The sequence below is a fragment of the Gopherus flavomarginatus genome, unplaced genomic scaffold, assembly GCF_025201925.1.
Source record: "Gopherus flavomarginatus isolate rGopFla2 unplaced genomic scaffold, rGopFla2.mat.asm mat_scaffold_975_arrow_ctg1, whole genome shotgun sequence".
Classification (NCBI taxonomy): domain Eukaryota; kingdom Metazoa; phylum Chordata; order Testudines; family Testudinidae; genus Gopherus; species Gopherus flavomarginatus.
The window spans coordinates 40,539-56,280 of NW_026115186.1; the positions used below are offsets into that span (position 1 = coordinate 40,539).

Below are 15,742 nucleotides of genomic sequence, written 5' to 3' on the forward strand. Positions count from 1 at the left end.
AACGTGGTTTATTTTTAAATTAGCAGTTTTGTTTTAAAAACTAAGGCCATAAAACAAATTAAAGAAATACACGTTGCAGCTTTTTATTAACTGTTTAAACACATTTACTATAAAAAAATAACATTTTTAGCCATTAAAGCTAAAGCATGTTGGCAGTCTGGGGACCGACACCCGCCTTTTTTCCTAGAAAAGTGCCCTTTACGCACCCTGTTTTTTTAAAGAAACGCCTTTTTAAATATTAATTTGGGGGGGGGGGTGGAGGGCAAAACCTTTTTTTAAAAAAAGGTTTAAACCTATAAATAGAGGAACAAAAAACTTAACAAGACTGTTAAAGAAATATTGCTAATACAAGACTTTGACCGTTATGGGGAGCAACCACATGGTAAGAAACCTTACTATAATTTGCGTGGGTCGTCAAGGTATTATACTAGCGTTATGCTCATTTAAAAGGCAATATTTTTTCTTTTAAATAGGACGAGGCCTTTTTTCTTGACATTCCAGATGCCGCGCTACAAGCTTTAAACTTTGGTAAGCTAATTAATATGCCACACAAGAATAATCTATTTTTAAGATAAAAGGTTTTAAAAAAATTTATTTTTTTAATTTAGAACAAGATGGAAGTCAAAACCACCCAATAGTTTTCCTGAAATTACAGAAGAAGGTGTGAACTGTTTTTCAAATATGTGTTTTTTAAAATAAAAAAATCTGTATTTGGAAATAGTGTGCATTTTAGGGGCTTGAAAACCCTTAAAGCTTTTATTGTACAAAAGTTGCCGTTCTACCGCCCCTGCGTGGTGTAAACTATAATTTAAACGCGGTTTTTAGCCCGCTTATTGCAAAAACGTTTTTAAAATATATATTTTTGGGGAACAGCTTTGTTGTTGTTAGTTAAAAAAAAGCCGTGCTAAAAACATTCTGTTTATGTGTATCGGCAGACTCATCAAGCGTTATTCCTCAAGAAGAAATGTTGAAGGTGAGCGCGCTTAAAGAGGCCAAGAAATTTCCCTTTGAGGCAGCTGCAGTTGGAAGCAAGGGTATTAAGCACAGCGATTTTGAACAGCCCTGCGCGTCCAAATCTATTATTGCACAAAACCAGCCGGCACTAAAAAAGGCCAAAAAGTCTACCTCTAAAACAGCATTCGTTTTCAGGGAGGGGGGGAAAGGGGCTCAGACCCCCCCCAAGCTTTTGAACCACCCAAAGCTACCTCTACAACTTCCAGGAACCATGGTAAGCGAGGCAGAGGAGTTAAAGCCCCTAGTTTTCAACAGACCTTTGCCTCCCCGACCCAAAACAATTAGCTTTAAAAACAAACAACTCTGTGGAAGCAACCATGTTTACGCGTGGTTTGAGCAGGGTGAAGAAGTTAATCCCCCGGGTTTTGGAACCCGCAAAACCCTTGCCAGAAATAAGAATGTTCCTGTGGGGCTGGCTGCATCTGTTGCTGCTTTTAACTAGCTGTTTAGTGTTTGTACATCTCTAAAGCGTTTAATAGATAAAAAAGTTTTCAAAGCTAATTCTTGAGGTATTTCAAAAACAAAATTTTCCAGAAGAAAGGGTGGTTTTTAGACCAAAAAATAGCAGATACACGGGCACTAATTAAAAAAGTGGAAAGTGCGATAAAGGGGGAAGGAAGAGGCTGACTGCACATGAAACCTAAAAAAGGAAAAAAGGGGTAGGGAAAAAAATGGAAAAAATCTAAAATAGTAAGAAGGCTTTTGGCCAAAAACATAAAAAAAACCAAAGCTATTTTAAAAAACAACCCCCCCAACCAAGAAAGGGAAATAGACCCTCCCACCCCTTCTTCTTCTTCTGAAGGTCCAGATTCCCCCGCTCCTGATACACCACCACAGGTGTATTTGGAGCGTGTAAGATACTGGATAAGACCCCGAAGGAAGTTTAAGGCTTATGACTATTTTGAAGAATTTCGTTTTGCTAATTTGGACAGAGTAACCGGGTTCACAGAAACCATGGTGGCCATCGACATCGCTTTTCAAAATTTGCTAGATGATATTAATAATCAGGTGGGACCTGAAGATTTTGTACAGCTACGCTTAGATGTCCCGGGGATAAATCACCAGCTCTTTTCTTTACGGAGGCCTTGGGAAAATTTAAACGACGTAGATTTTTTTAAATAACATCGTTAATGTGTTGCAAAGTAACGCAGAGATTGTGTGGTCCGAAACTATACGCCTGGCTGTTACACTTATTAATAACAGGGTTGGTGGAGTTGGGTCTGTAAGACCTCTAAAAACTATTACGTGCAGTAAAATTTTTGAAAAAAAAGAAAACATTTAATTGATTTAAATAACCAGGGTGACAACCTGTCTTTTGCCGGTAGCGTGCTGGGCCTTCTATCAGATAAAAAAGTTACAGATGCCCAGCTGTTAGAGGGGGCTAAACACCTTCATCAGGAATTGGGGTTTTCGGACCAAAAAATGATTAGCTTGACAGACGAGAGCTCTTTCGAAGTGTGCTTGGGGGTAGCTATTACCGTTACGTATTATGAAAATGAAAATTGGTGTTTTTTTACAACGGGGGGTGTACAGCCTTCCCACGGCCTTTGAATTTAACGGGTGTTTTTTCACCGGTGCCCCATTTGCTATTGCGAAAATGATTACAACGCGTTGCTTAAGGCAACCCACGGACAGCTATACAACAGAACCATCATTAAGGCTGAATTTTCAAAAAGCCAGGGGTTTTAGGTAAGGACTATGCTAGCAAACGATAACCAGGTGGAAAATTTTTTACGAGAAAAAAAGCTGCCACAACCTTTGGTTCCTAGAGACGCCCTTTACGGTGCTAGAACAAACGCCATTTACCATTATTAAAAACCACAGCCCGGGGAGCCGGTTCATTACTACGATTTTACCAACCTCTACCCTTTTGTTAACAAAACTAATCAATATCCTGTAGGATATCCCGTTATTGTGTATGAGGGTTTTGGGGATATCTGCCAGTATTTGGCGTTGCCAAGGTTAGAGTGTACCCTCCAAGAGGTTTGTATTTTCCCTTGTTACAATACAGGGTTGATGGTAAACTAATGTTTCCCCTGTGCGCCCTTTGTGCAGAAACAAAACAAAAGGACCCCTGCAGGCACAATCAGGAGGAGAGGGCTTTAACAGGGGCTTGGTGCCCTATAGAGTTGGTGGAGGCTTTAAACAAAGGGTTCAGTAAAAAGGGGAGTGGAATCCACCCCATTGGATTATTTAGGAGATTTAACTAGCGAAATACCACCAGATGATCACATTGTGGAGTTTGTGTCCGCGGGACCTAAAACATACGGGGACAAACTGTCCAGCGGTAAAACCTCTATGAAATTAAAAAGAATCACACAAATCTTTCGCTAACAAGAGGACTCCTAAAGGGTGGCATGTTTCTATGAAAGCCTTGGCAGAGCTAAACGTGCCTACGACAATCGTAGGGCATGTTACCAATGAACAATTTTTAGAGCGTCTAAAAGTAGGGCTAAAGCCTGTCAAGGCCACAAGTAGAACCACCCCTTTTAAAAGCGTCCCTGTTAAAAAACGAAAAATCGACTGGTTAACAATGTAAAATAAAAGACGTAAATAAAATTTTATTGGTGCACCTCTTTAAACACACGCAAGATAAACACGTTTGAACATGTTGAAAGATGCTTAAAACAGGTCTGGACATGCCGGGTCTTCATAGGCGGTTACAACAGAAATTAACACAGAACTACACAGAGGACGCCCAATTGACCTGACACAAGCTAAAGCGCTAAGCCTGTGGAAAACCGTCTACGGGGGTAATTTTAAAATAAAGACTCAACGTGTGATTTCTAAAAAAGGGGATCAAGAAATAGTATCTAAAACAAAGTGCATTATTGAAAAGGGGAATCAGCAAACCATTACCGATGAAATATTTATCGTTTCAGGGGTTTTATTAAGAGGACAAAGACAGGTGTATGCATTACAAGATTATGAAGGGGAGGAAGTCGTGCGGTCTTCTTATCCTGAAGACTTACAAAAAGTAAACCCTAACGAGGACTGCGTTTACAGGGTAGAAAATTTTTTAGCAGAAAAAGGTCAGGGAATAAACAAATTTTTTTTGTAAAATGGAAAGGCTGGCCTAAGAAATTTAATAGTTGGCTTAAAGCGTCTCAAGTGCACTACCTTTAATAAAAAAATGACTGAAAAAAGTTTTTACATGACGTTACCAAGCAACGCCTGAGCGGGGCTTTTTCCTCAAAATACTAGTTCCAATTTTACAATAAAACTAGCCAAGCCTTTAAATTTAATAAGGCGGTGGGATGTCGCTTTATCGGAAATTTATTATTGTCACTTTCGGAACACGCTTCTTTACGAAACAGCATTTACTTTAGCCTCGGAAAAAAATTCCAACCCACAACATGGATTCCGGCTATTATTCAATCATTCACCATTTAATAGAAATCATCACGAATATAGACAAAGATGCCGAAAAACCAAATACCTACGTTATTTACAACCCAGTGACTAGAAGCGTTCAGTTAAAACCAAACGATGGAAAGTAGTTTTTTTCCACAGTGGGTAAATTGGCAACAATATTGGGAATGCTTTCAAATCATCCGTGTAGGATTGTACCCCGCAGACATTACGGGGTGGTTAACTCTTTATATGTGTACACGGATATAGTGGAACATCAGTTAGTGGGGGACTACTATGTACCGCTGTTGCGCTGCGTTCCCATCCGCGGTAGCAACAACGAATTTCTTACAATAATGTATGACAAACCGCGTTACGTTCCCTTAAGTAAGCAGCACATAAGAACCATTACTATTGAAATAAAGACGGATCAAAATAAGCGCGCTTCATTTAGTTTTGGAAAGATAATTGTTAAACTATATTTGCGCCCCCAAGAAGCTGGAGAATTGTGACTAAGAAAAACTATGGAGACCCCTTTTTGTATAGAAACGACTACAAGGCCCAGGCTGGCTATGCCTTAGCAGGATATCAAGGATTACTCGTTTTGTACGGGATAGGTTTAGAAGGCATATTTCGCACTTTTTAGAAAAGTCGTGTCCCCTTTAAAAAGAGGTTTTTTTACATTATTAAACCGAACATAAAACAGCCGCAAAAATATAACCAAAAATGTCGTAAACCACGTGTCTAGCGCAGTTAAAAACAAAACAGGAGCGCAGGAAGGTTCCGGTTTAGTGGTAATGAGAAGAAAAAGAGCAGCGATGCGCCAGCCATTTAAGGTACCATATAGACCATTTAAAAAAAGCTGTCGGAAGACGTCTTCGCCATATACCTAAAAGGCCTCCTAAGAAGAGGAAGCGTTTCGTTCCCGCGATAAAAGGGATATATTTTAAAATGGCTTTTATTCATTGTGGGTCTGACGAATGCACCAAAATCGGAACTGGATTTATTTCAAATAGCCCCTACAAAAACCAGTATTTAAAATAACTTTTATGTAGAGGTACCTTTTTTGACCGCTTTTAGGGTAAATGCACCTCTTGAATTTTTTATTACGGGGCTTGGGGATCATTACTTAGACCTTAACAACACTCTACTGTACCTGTGCTGCAAGGTGATAAAAGATGACTGGTCGGACATTGATGATGATGCCCGGGTGCCCCGAATAACCTACCCCATCGCCACTCTTTTTAACCAGGTGGATGTTACTTTAGGCGATCGTATTAATAGCTAGAGCAACAATTGTTACCCTTAGAGAGCCTTAATGGAGCTAATTTTAAACGAAAAGCCACGACAGCCTCGCTACGCAATTTGTTTTTTTAAAGAAAATCTACTGCTAAACGGTGTAGTTTTAAAAATTAAACTAACAAGTTGCAAAGATGTTTTTTGCCTTATGAGCGGGATTGAAAACCAGAATTATGAAGTACACATTATTTCGGTTTCTTTGCTTTTAAATCGTGCAAAAGTAACCCTGGAGGTTCGTTTGGGGCACGGCGAAGCTTTAATGATTGTCAACGCTAAGTATCCCGTAGACCGGGTAAGCATAAAGGTGTTTAGCATACCGGCCGGCAGCCATGTCAGTTACCAGGAAAACCTTTTTTTAGGACAGCTACTCAAGCAGCTAGTAGTAGGTTTTATAGATAACGACGCCTTCAGCGGCAGCTACGTTAAAAATCCTTTTAACTTTAAACATTATAACCTTAATTTTGTGGCCTTGTATGTGGATGGCGAACAGGTGCCAGCAAATCCCCTACAACCCGATTTTGAAAATGGAACCGGCGATGAATTTGCCCAGGGCTATACGCTGTTCGCCTTTGATTTGACCCCATATCAGGAGTCCGCCGATCATTATTCTTTAATTAAAACTGGAAACCTGAGAGCGGAAATTCGGTTTGCAACGGCTTTGCCGTCTACGGTTAACATGATAGGGTATGGGGTTTTTGATAACGTGCTCGAAGTAAATCATAGAAGAAACGTTCTGTTTAACTATATGTAATCATGCACACCGTGCAGCTACGTGATATTTTATCAAAGGACCCTTCTTTTTTAGATGCTTTTTCTAGCGATTGCTTTCGAAAGGTTTTGAGTCCGGAAGACCTTTGGGGCATATTGTTAACATCCACCCCCATAAGTTACCCGGGGAACATTTGTTGGCCCTTTATTTTCCAAAACGGGGGCCCGGCGAGTTTTTGACTCCTGCGGTTTTTCCGAAGACAGTAACTTTTTCCCTAAGTCTATTATGAATTTTTTAAACCGTAACTGTGATAAAGTTGTGTTTCATCAGAGACAACTTCAGGACCTCCTAGCAGTAACCTGCGGTTATCATTGGATTTTTATCTTAAACAACGTAATAAGGGTTTATCTTTTGATTGTATTTTAAAGTTGTACACAGATGATTTACCAGAAAATGACCGCTTGGTGGTGCAATTTGTAAAAGGAAGAAGACCGGCATGCCCAGACCTGTTTTAAACATATTTCAACATGTTCAAACGTGTTTGTCTTCTCGTGTGTTTAAAGAGGTGCACCAATAAAATTTTGTTTACGTCTTTTATTTTACCTTTTTAACCAGTCGATTTTTCGTTTTTTAACAGGGACGTTTTTAAAAGGGATGGTTCTACTTGTGGCCTTGACAGGCTTTAGCCCTATTTTTTGGCGCTCTAAAAATTGTTTATTGGTAACATGCCCTACGACGGTCTTAGGCACGTTTAGCTCTGCCAAGGCTTTCATAAAAACATGCCACCGTTTAGGAGTCCTCTTGTTAGCGAAAGAATAAGAGCCGGTTACCCCCTGACTATATCAAGCATGTGAGACCCCTCAATCGCTTTTCCCCGGTACACAAGCGGCAGTTATCAGCCCAAGAAGAAACATCTTTACGCTGTTTAAGCTTATTTAACAATATTTCAGCATTTTTTTATAACGAGGGTTTACCTCTCCAATACCTCCAGAATAACAAAGTCCGATATACCTCCCTGAACTTTAGGAGGTTGAATCTCCTCTTGCTCTTGCTCTTGCTCGGGGAAAAAAAGAGGTTTATTTTAGTCTTTTCCATTTCACCACGCTTGGCCAATACCAGGTATCTTTGCAGGACCCCCTCGTAGAGTTTAGCCTTTTCGTAGTCGGATAAACCGGTTCTTTGAAGAATGTCTTTCATTTCTGAATCCAATTGGCGAGTGGTTGTGGTTCACGTATATTCTTCACCGCTAGAAGTCCGACGAGGTACAGTTTTTTCAGTGTGTTCCGTTACCTGTTAATTAAAAGGCTTGACAGCAGGGGGAGTGCAAAGCTTAACAAACGACCATTAAAGTCACCGGTTTGTTTTACAATAAGCTTTTTTTCTTTTTAGGGATAGCTTTTTGTCGTTTAGCTTTTTAATAATTTTTCGGGTTTTTTTTTAAGGATGCTTATTTGTCGAGGTTTTAGAGGAACGTTTCCTTTTAAAGTGTTAAGCTCTATTTCTGAGATGGCCGCTGCTAGGTCGTCAGAAGCCGTAACTATTTTTTATGTTTTTTTTTAAAGGAGTATGCATAGGGCCGGTCTGTGGGGAAAAGACCTGTTTTTAACCTGAGGTTTTCGGACGCTGAACGTTTAAATCCACCAGCAGATACGCGAAGGGTTTTTTGGTACCGTGATCAGAAGCCTCCAAAAAAATTGTAGTTTATCGCGGGGGTTTTTAAAAAGAACCATATATTTAGTATATAAATTAATTGTACGGCTTTTTTCCCTGACAAAACATATTTTGCACAATGAACAGAATACTTATTTTTTTGTGGTGTACGTATTTTGTAAAGGCTTTTTCAATTTCAGCGCTTTCAGAAGCAGACTCCACTAGATCATCAATAACAACAACATTCACTTTATTACGAAATAAATGGTCATCATTAAATGTGTTAGGTAATCTTCAAAAATGTAATACATGAAAATTTTTGGAGCAACTCTGCATACAGCGGTTACCATCAGCTATAATACCACACAATATTTTCAGGCATACATGAAATCAGTTTGTTGACCATTTTCTACCAACTGATTTATAAAATAAGATTCTCCAGAATTTGAGGGACGACAGAGCAAAAAGTAAAAGGGATGAACAAACGTGGTTTTTCATAATTATTAATACCCGTACGGCAAAGTTTTAAAAGGCTCCTCGAGGGCTCTTTTGTCGTAAATCTGTAAAAGCAGCAAAGAATCCTGTGGCACCTTATAAACTAACAGACATTTTGGAGCATGAGCTTTCGTGTCTGAACACCCACTTCCTCAGATGCATGTATCTGAGGAAGTGGGTATTCACCCACGAAAGCTCATGCTCCAAAACCTTTGTCGTGAATGACTTCTTGGGGTTTTTTTTGAGTCCTTGTTTCTATTAACCAGTGTTTTTTTACCCTTACGATTCCTGGCTGCTGTGTTACGATTTCTTTTGGGTCCTATCCCGCGGGGTAATCCCAGACGAGTTCTTTTAAGCTTTCAAAATTAATTTTTTCAGTGTTTCCTGAGTTAAGTGTGATTCCTTTTAATTTCATAGAGGTTTTACCGCTGGACAGTTTGTACCCGTATGTTTTAGGTCCCGCTGATACAAACTCCACAATGTGTAAATAATCCCCTGGGGAGGATTCCACTCCCCTTCTTTACTTACAAAAATTATAGAATCCGTATCATGATAAAGACTCCGCTGCTGTAAACGGTCTAACAAGCGGTCGACCTCTAGCCCAGCATAAGCGGTGGTAAAGCACGCTATAAACAATTTAGTGTTGCTGGAATGGGTGTAGGGTTCTTTTGCGTACTTCCAAGACACTACGGCTGTGTCATCATCGATAAACTCGCACGATGACACATCGTAATAAGGTACAAAAACTTACTTGAAGAGCTCGTCAGTGTCTGTTACTATACTAGTATTAGTCAAATTTGTTCGCTGACCAAGTCTTCCCCACAGGGAATTTAAAAACAGCTTTGAGATTTGTCTTTTTGCGGGGTTTACCTTAATTTTTTTAAGACGCAGACACACACCTTCTTTTTCACGGTACTCTTTAAGGTACTGTTCTTTTTTAAACTTGTCCGTACACCAGTGAGGGAACCCCGAGGCCTCTTGTTTTCGTCTTAGGTGTGTTTTAATGTAGTCCGAAAACAGGGCATCCGAAGAGCGGCTAAAATGCCAGACTTAATAACTTTCAGCGATTCTGTACCCTTTGTTTAAAGCCTCCACCAACTCTATAGGGCACCAAGCCCCTGCTAGAGCCCTCTCCTCCTAACTGTGCCTGCAGGGGTCCTTTTGTTTTGTTTCTGCACAAAGGGCGCAGAGGGGAAACATTAGTTTACCATCAACCCTGTATGGTAACACGGGAAAATACAAACCTCTTGGAGGGTACACTTTAACCTTTAAACTTTTGCCTTAAGCAACGGGTTGTAATCATTTTCGCAATAGCAAATGGGGCACCGGTGAAAAAACACCCGTTAAATTCAAAGGCCGTGGGAAGGCTGTACACCCCCCGTTGTAAAAAAACACCAATTTTCATTTTCATAATACGTAACGGTAATAGCTACCCCCAAGCACACTTCAAAAGAGCTCTCGTCTGTCAAGCTAATCATTTTTTGGTCCGAAAACCCCAATTCCTGATGAAGGTGTTTGGCCCCCTCTAACAGCTGGGCATCTGTAACTTTTTTATCTGATAGAAGACCCAGCACGCTACCGGCAAAAGACAGGTTGTCACCCTGGTTATTTAAATCAATTAAATGTTTTCTTTTTTTTCAAAAATTTTACTGCACGTAATAGTTTTTAGAGGTCTTACAGACCCAACTCCACCAACCCTGTTATTAATAAGTGTAACAGCCAGGCGTATAGTTTCGGACCACACAATCTCTGCCTTACTTTGCAACACATTAACGATGTTATTTAAAAAATCTACGTCGTTTAAATTTTCCCAAGGCCTCCGTAAAGAAAAGAGCTGGTGATTTATCCCCGGGACATCTAAGCGTGGCTGTACAAAATCTTCAGGGCCCACCTGATTATTAATATCATCTAGCAAATTTTGAAAAGCGATGTCGATGGCCACCATGGTTTCTGTGAACCTGGTTACTCTGTCCAAATTAGCAAAACGAAATTCTTCAAAATAGTCATAAGCCTTAAACTTCCTTCGGGGTCTTATCCAGTATCTTACACGCTCCAAATACACCTGTGGTAGTGTATCAGGAGCGGGGGAATCTGGACCTTCAGAAGAAGAAGAAGGGGTGGGAGGGTCTATTTCCCTTTCTTGGTTGGGGGGGTTGTTTTTTAAAATAGCTTTGGTTTTTTTTATGTTTTTGGCCAAAAGCCTTCTTACTATTTTAGATTTTTTCCATTTTTTTCCCTACCCCTCTTTTCATTTTTAGGTTTCATGTGCAGTCAGCCTCTTCCTTCCCCCTTTATCGCACTTTCCACTTTTTTAATTAGTGCCCGTGTATCTGCTATTTTTTGGTCTAAAAACCACCCTTTCTTCTGGAAAATTTTGTTTTTGAAATACCTCAAGAATTAGCTTTGAAAACTTTTTTATCTATTAAACGCTTTAGAGATGTACAAACACTAAACAGCTAGTTAAAAGCAGCAACAGATGCAGCCAGCCCCACAGGAACACTCTTATTTCTGGCAAGGGTTTTGCGGGTTCCAAAACCCGGGGGATTAACTTCTTCACCCTGCTCAAACCACGCGTAAACATGGTTGCTTCCACAGAGTTGTTTGTTTTTAAAGCTAATTGTTTTTTGTCGGGGAGGCAAAGGTCTGTTGAAAACTAGGGGCTTTAACTCCTCTGCCTCGCTTACCATGGTTCCTGGAAGTTGTAGAGGTAGCTTTGGGTGGTTCAAAAGCTTGGGGGGATCTGAGCCCCTTTCCCCCCCTCCCTGAAAACGAATGCTGTTTTAGAGGTAGACTTTTTGGCCTTTTTTAGTGCCGGCTGGTTTTGTGCAATAATAGATTTGGACGCGCAGGGCTGTTCAAAATCGCTGTGCTTAATACCCTTGCTTCCAACTGCAGCTGCCTCAAAGGGAAATTTCTTGGCCTCTTTAAGCGCGCTCACCTTCAACATTTCTTCTTGAGGAATAACGCTTGATGAGTCTGCCGATACGCATAAACAGAATGTTTTTTAGCACGGCTTTTTTTTAACTAACAACAACAAAGCTGTTCCCCAAAAATATATATTTTAAAAACGTTTTTGCAATAAGCGGGCTAAAAACCGCGTTTAAATTATAGTTTACACCACGCAGGGGCGGTAGAACGGCAACTTTTGTACAATAAAAGCTTTAAGGGTTTTCAAGCCCCTAAAATGCACACTATTTCCAACTACAGATTTTTTATTTTAAAAAACACATATTTGAAAAACAGTTCACACCTTCTTCTGTAATTTCAGGAAAACTATTGGGTGGTTTTGACTTCCATCTTGTTCTAAATTAAAAAAATAAATTTTTTTAAAACCTTTTATCTTAAAAATAAATTATTCTTGTGTAGCATATTAATTAGCTTACCAAAGTTTAAAGCTTGTAGCGCGGCATCTGGAATGTCAAGAAAAAAGGCCTCGTCCTATTTAAAAGAAAAAATATTGCCTTTTAAGTGAGCATAACGCTAGTATAATACCTTGACGACCCACGCAAATTATAGTAAGGTTTCTTACCATGTGGTTGCTCCCCATAACGGTCAAAGCCTTGTATTAGCAATATTTTTTTAAAAGTCTTGTTAAGTTTTTTGTTCCTCTATTTATAGGTTTAAACCTTTTTTTAAAAAAAGGTTTTGCCTTCCACCCCCCCCCAAAATTAATATTTAAAAAGGCGTTTCTTTAAAAAAACAGGGTGCGTAAAGGGCACTTTTCTAGGAAAAAAGGCGGGTGTCGGTCCCCAGACTGCCAACATGCTTTAGCTTTAATGGCAAAAAATGTTATTTTTTTATAGTAAATGTGTTTAAACAGTTAATAAAAAGCCTTTTTTAAATGGTAATGTACCCATTTACACCCTTGTAACCAAAAACTTTTTTAAAACTGCAACCTGTATTTCTTTAATTTGTTTTATGGCCTTAGTTTTTAAAACAAAACTGCTAATTTAAAAATAAACCACGTTAAACTTTTACACAACTTATTTTACATTGTTAGTAAGTTAAAAAAATTATATATTTCTTTAAAACATATTTTAAAACGGTATTTAGGTTTTGTTACAGGGTTAAAAAAAAGCCGAAGGCTCTGGCTGTTTAGCTAAGAGAGGAGGGGGAGTTGTCTTAGTTGGTTTTTTTAAAAAACGCGGGAAGGTTTTTGACTACACACTTTAGCTTTTAAACTTTAATGGTTAAAAAGCTTAGTTTTTATAGTAAATTAGTATGCTTCTTAATACCTGTTTTGGGGGTTCTTTTGCTTTAAAAGAAGACCTTGTTATGTTTTGTTCTTTTTTTTTAAATTTACTGACTTACAGAGGCTGTTTTTGCTAAGAGCTGCTGCAAGAGCCTGCTGTTTTTACTATAAAATGGCCCGGGTTAGCCTAAAATTAAAAAAAACAAACATTTTTTATTACAGCGCATTAGTTTTAGTGCACTAAAATGTTTTTGCACAGTTACATGTTATTAAAACACCTATGCCTAAATAAAGGCTATGGGTCTTCAGGTTTCCTTTTCAACCTTATTTGTTAAAAAGTGGGGAAAAAAGCAATCTTCTCTCTAACCCGCCGGTATCCTAAATATGGGGACTATAAACCGCCTGTTACTAAAAAAAATCTAGGTTGCTTCTGCATAATTTTTTATTACAACACATACAAAAGGGTTGTGGCTTAGGTTTGTCTTTCGAGTCATTATCCCTTTGCAAAACTTAATGTAATTGTAATTTATGTTTGTTAAAAAGTTTGGGAAAGAAGCAGCCTTCTTATCTCTGACCCACTGCTCACAGAGGATTCTTTACTAACAGGTGCTTTGCCCGACTTTCACATTGTTTTTACTAAAAAAGAAAAACAAAAAAAACCAATTAGTTTAAAACCTAGGGAAAAACTTTAAAAAAGGGTGTATTACGAAAAGCTTGAGCGTTTTAAAAACATATTTGTAAAAGGGCTACTTGGTGGGAAAATGCTGCGGGTCTGTTTCTTTAGATAAGAAAAAACAGATAATAGGAAAGGTGGAAAGAGGGGGAGCTGGCTCTTGCTTAAAGTCTTGAGACACTAGGTTTGGTTCAGGAAAATGAATTCTATGACGCTGTTGTAAAACTACCTCTGACTGGTCCGATCCAAAGGCGGTGATAACGAGGCTAAGAGGGTTTGAACCCGGAAAGCTGCCTCATTCTGCAGAAAGACGGGAAAAGGTAACAATTCTATCTCTTTCTCTTTAATCCTACCATGTGTTCTCTATTTTTGCTCTTTGCAAATTGGACTCTCTCTTCGCTTTTCTTGTCTTGTAAACCGCCCTGATTCTGAATTCTTTTTTACCCTGTGCTTACTAAACAGACTCTGCCTGCTTCTCTCTCTGTCTCATTCTGATTCCGCCATGTGCTGTCTATCTTTGATCTTTCTTCTTAATCTGCAATGATATTGAATAGTCTAAATACTTTTTTACCCCGTGCTTAAAAAACAGGCTTTGCCTTTGTCAATTTTCCTTTTAAACTTCGTTTTTTCTTAATCTACATTGGTATTATATAGTTTTAAGGTGTTTTATTTACTAAGGTTAAACCAAAAAAGCTACCTGGTTTTACAAAAAGACTGCAAAGGTAAACTTTTTTTAAGTTTACCCTAAGCTTTATTGTATTTTTCTTAGACACTTTTTAAAAAAGTTTTTATGCTGTGCTTACCAAACAGGTTTTGCCTTAGAAAATTCCCTTTATAAACCTAGATTACAATATTATTTAACTTTTTTATTAATACACCCTGATATTTAATACAATTTTTATTCATGTCATCAAGCACAAAACTACACAACACTTCCCCTAGTCAAACACATACACGCCCATTTTTTTCAGAATAGTCTACGGAGCCAACGGAAATGGAGGGTGGGAAGCCGGATATAAGCCCTAAAAGTGCCGTGGAAACGTGTCAAAATTGCATGGTGATGAGTACTATCGAGCTTATTACTACTCATGGTTCTCCGGGGCCACGGTTGGGGCCCGCAGCGGTTGAGAACCTGGAGCTACGGTTGGGGCCCCAGGGGGTAGGTCCCTATTGCGGGGTTCGGTCCCAAAGCGGTTGGGCCCCTGGAGCTGGGGTTGGAGCCCCGAGGGGTTAGGCCCCTGGAGCTATGGTTCGGGCCCCCAGGGGTTTGGCCCCTGCAGTTGGTGTTGGGGCCCCCAGGGTTTGGGCCCCTGGAGCTGGTGTTGGGGCCCCCTAGGGGTTGGGCCCCTGGAGCTATGGTTCGGGCCCCCAGGGGTTGGGCGCCTGGAGTTGGTGTTGGGGCCCCCACGGTTTGAGCCCCTGGAGCTGGTGTTGGGGCCCCTAGGGTTTGAGTCCCTGGAGCTGGTGCTGGGGCCCCAGGGTTTGGGCCCCTGGAGCTGGTGTTGGGGCCCCCAGGGGTTGGGCCCCTGGAGCTATGGTTCGGGACCCCAGGGGTTGGGCCAATGGAGTTGGTGTTGGGGCCCCTAGGGTTTGGGCCCCTGGAGCTGGTGTTGGGGCCCTCAGGGTTTGGGTCCCTGGAGCTATGGTTCGGACCCCCAGGGGTTGGGCCCCTGGAGCTGGTGTTGGGGTCCCCAGGGTTTGGGCCCCTAGAGTTCATGTTGGGGCCCCCAGGGGTTGGGCCCCTGGAGCTGGTGTTGGGGCCCCCAGGGGTTGGGCCCCTGGAGCTATGGTTCGGGCCCCCAGGGGTTGGGCCCCTGGAGTTGGTGTTGGGGCCCCCAGGGTTTGGGCCCCTGGAGCTGGTGTTGGGGCCCCCAGGGGTTCGGCCGCTGGAGCTATGGTTCGGGCCCCCAGGGGTTGGGCCCCTGGAGCTAGTGTTGGGGCCCCCAGGGGTTGGGCCCCTGGAGCTATGGTTCGGGCCTTCAGGGGTTAGGCCCCTGGAGTTGGTGTTAGGGCCCCCAGGGTTTGGGCCCCTGGAGCTATGGTTCGGGCCCCCAGGGGTGGGCCCCTGGAGCTGGTGTTGGCGCCCCCAGGGGTTGGGCTCCTGGAGTTGGTGTTGGGGCGCCCACGGTTTCGGCCCCTGGAGCTGGTGTTGGGCCCCCAGTGTTTGGGACGCTGGAGTTGGTGTTGGGGCCCCCAGGGTTTGGGCCCCTGGAGCTGGTGTTGGGGCCCCCAGGGGTTGGGCCCCTGGAGGTATGGTTCGGGCCCCCAGGGGTTGGGCCCCTGGAGTTGGTGTTGGGGCCCATAGGGTTTGGGCCCCTGGAGCTGGTGTTGGGGCCCCCAGGGGTTCGGCCCCTGGAGC

General features: G+C 41.3%; 3 long non-coding RNA genes across 3 annotated transcripts; 2 read left to right on the plus strand and 1 right to left on the minus strand.

Annotated features, from left to right (window-relative positions):
* The first annotated feature begins 461 nt into the window (after positions 1 to 461).
* Positions 462 to 1,071, plus strand: LOC127042701 (uncharacterized). The gene is made up of 3 exons (XR_007772017.1): positions 462 to 528; positions 609 to 661; positions 936 to 1,071. It is a non-coding gene; the product is annotated as an uncharacterized LOC127042701 (long non-coding RNA).
* Positions 1,072 to 5,725: 4,654 nt separating this feature from the next.
* Positions 5,726 to 6,970, plus strand: LOC127042700 (uncharacterized). Its single transcript, XR_007772016.1, has 2 exons — positions 5,726 to 5,762; positions 6,802 to 6,970. It is a non-coding gene; the product is annotated as an uncharacterized LOC127042700 (long non-coding RNA).
* Positions 6,971 to 11,363: 4,393 nt separating this feature from the next.
* Positions 11,364 to 12,018, minus strand: LOC127042699 (uncharacterized). The gene is made up of 3 exons (XR_007772015.1): positions 11,902 to 12,018; positions 11,769 to 11,821; positions 11,364 to 11,494 (listed from the first exon to the last, which is right to left on the minus strand). It is a non-coding gene; the product is annotated as an uncharacterized LOC127042699 (long non-coding RNA).
* Between the last annotated feature and the right edge of the window lie 3,724 nt (positions 12,019 to 15,742).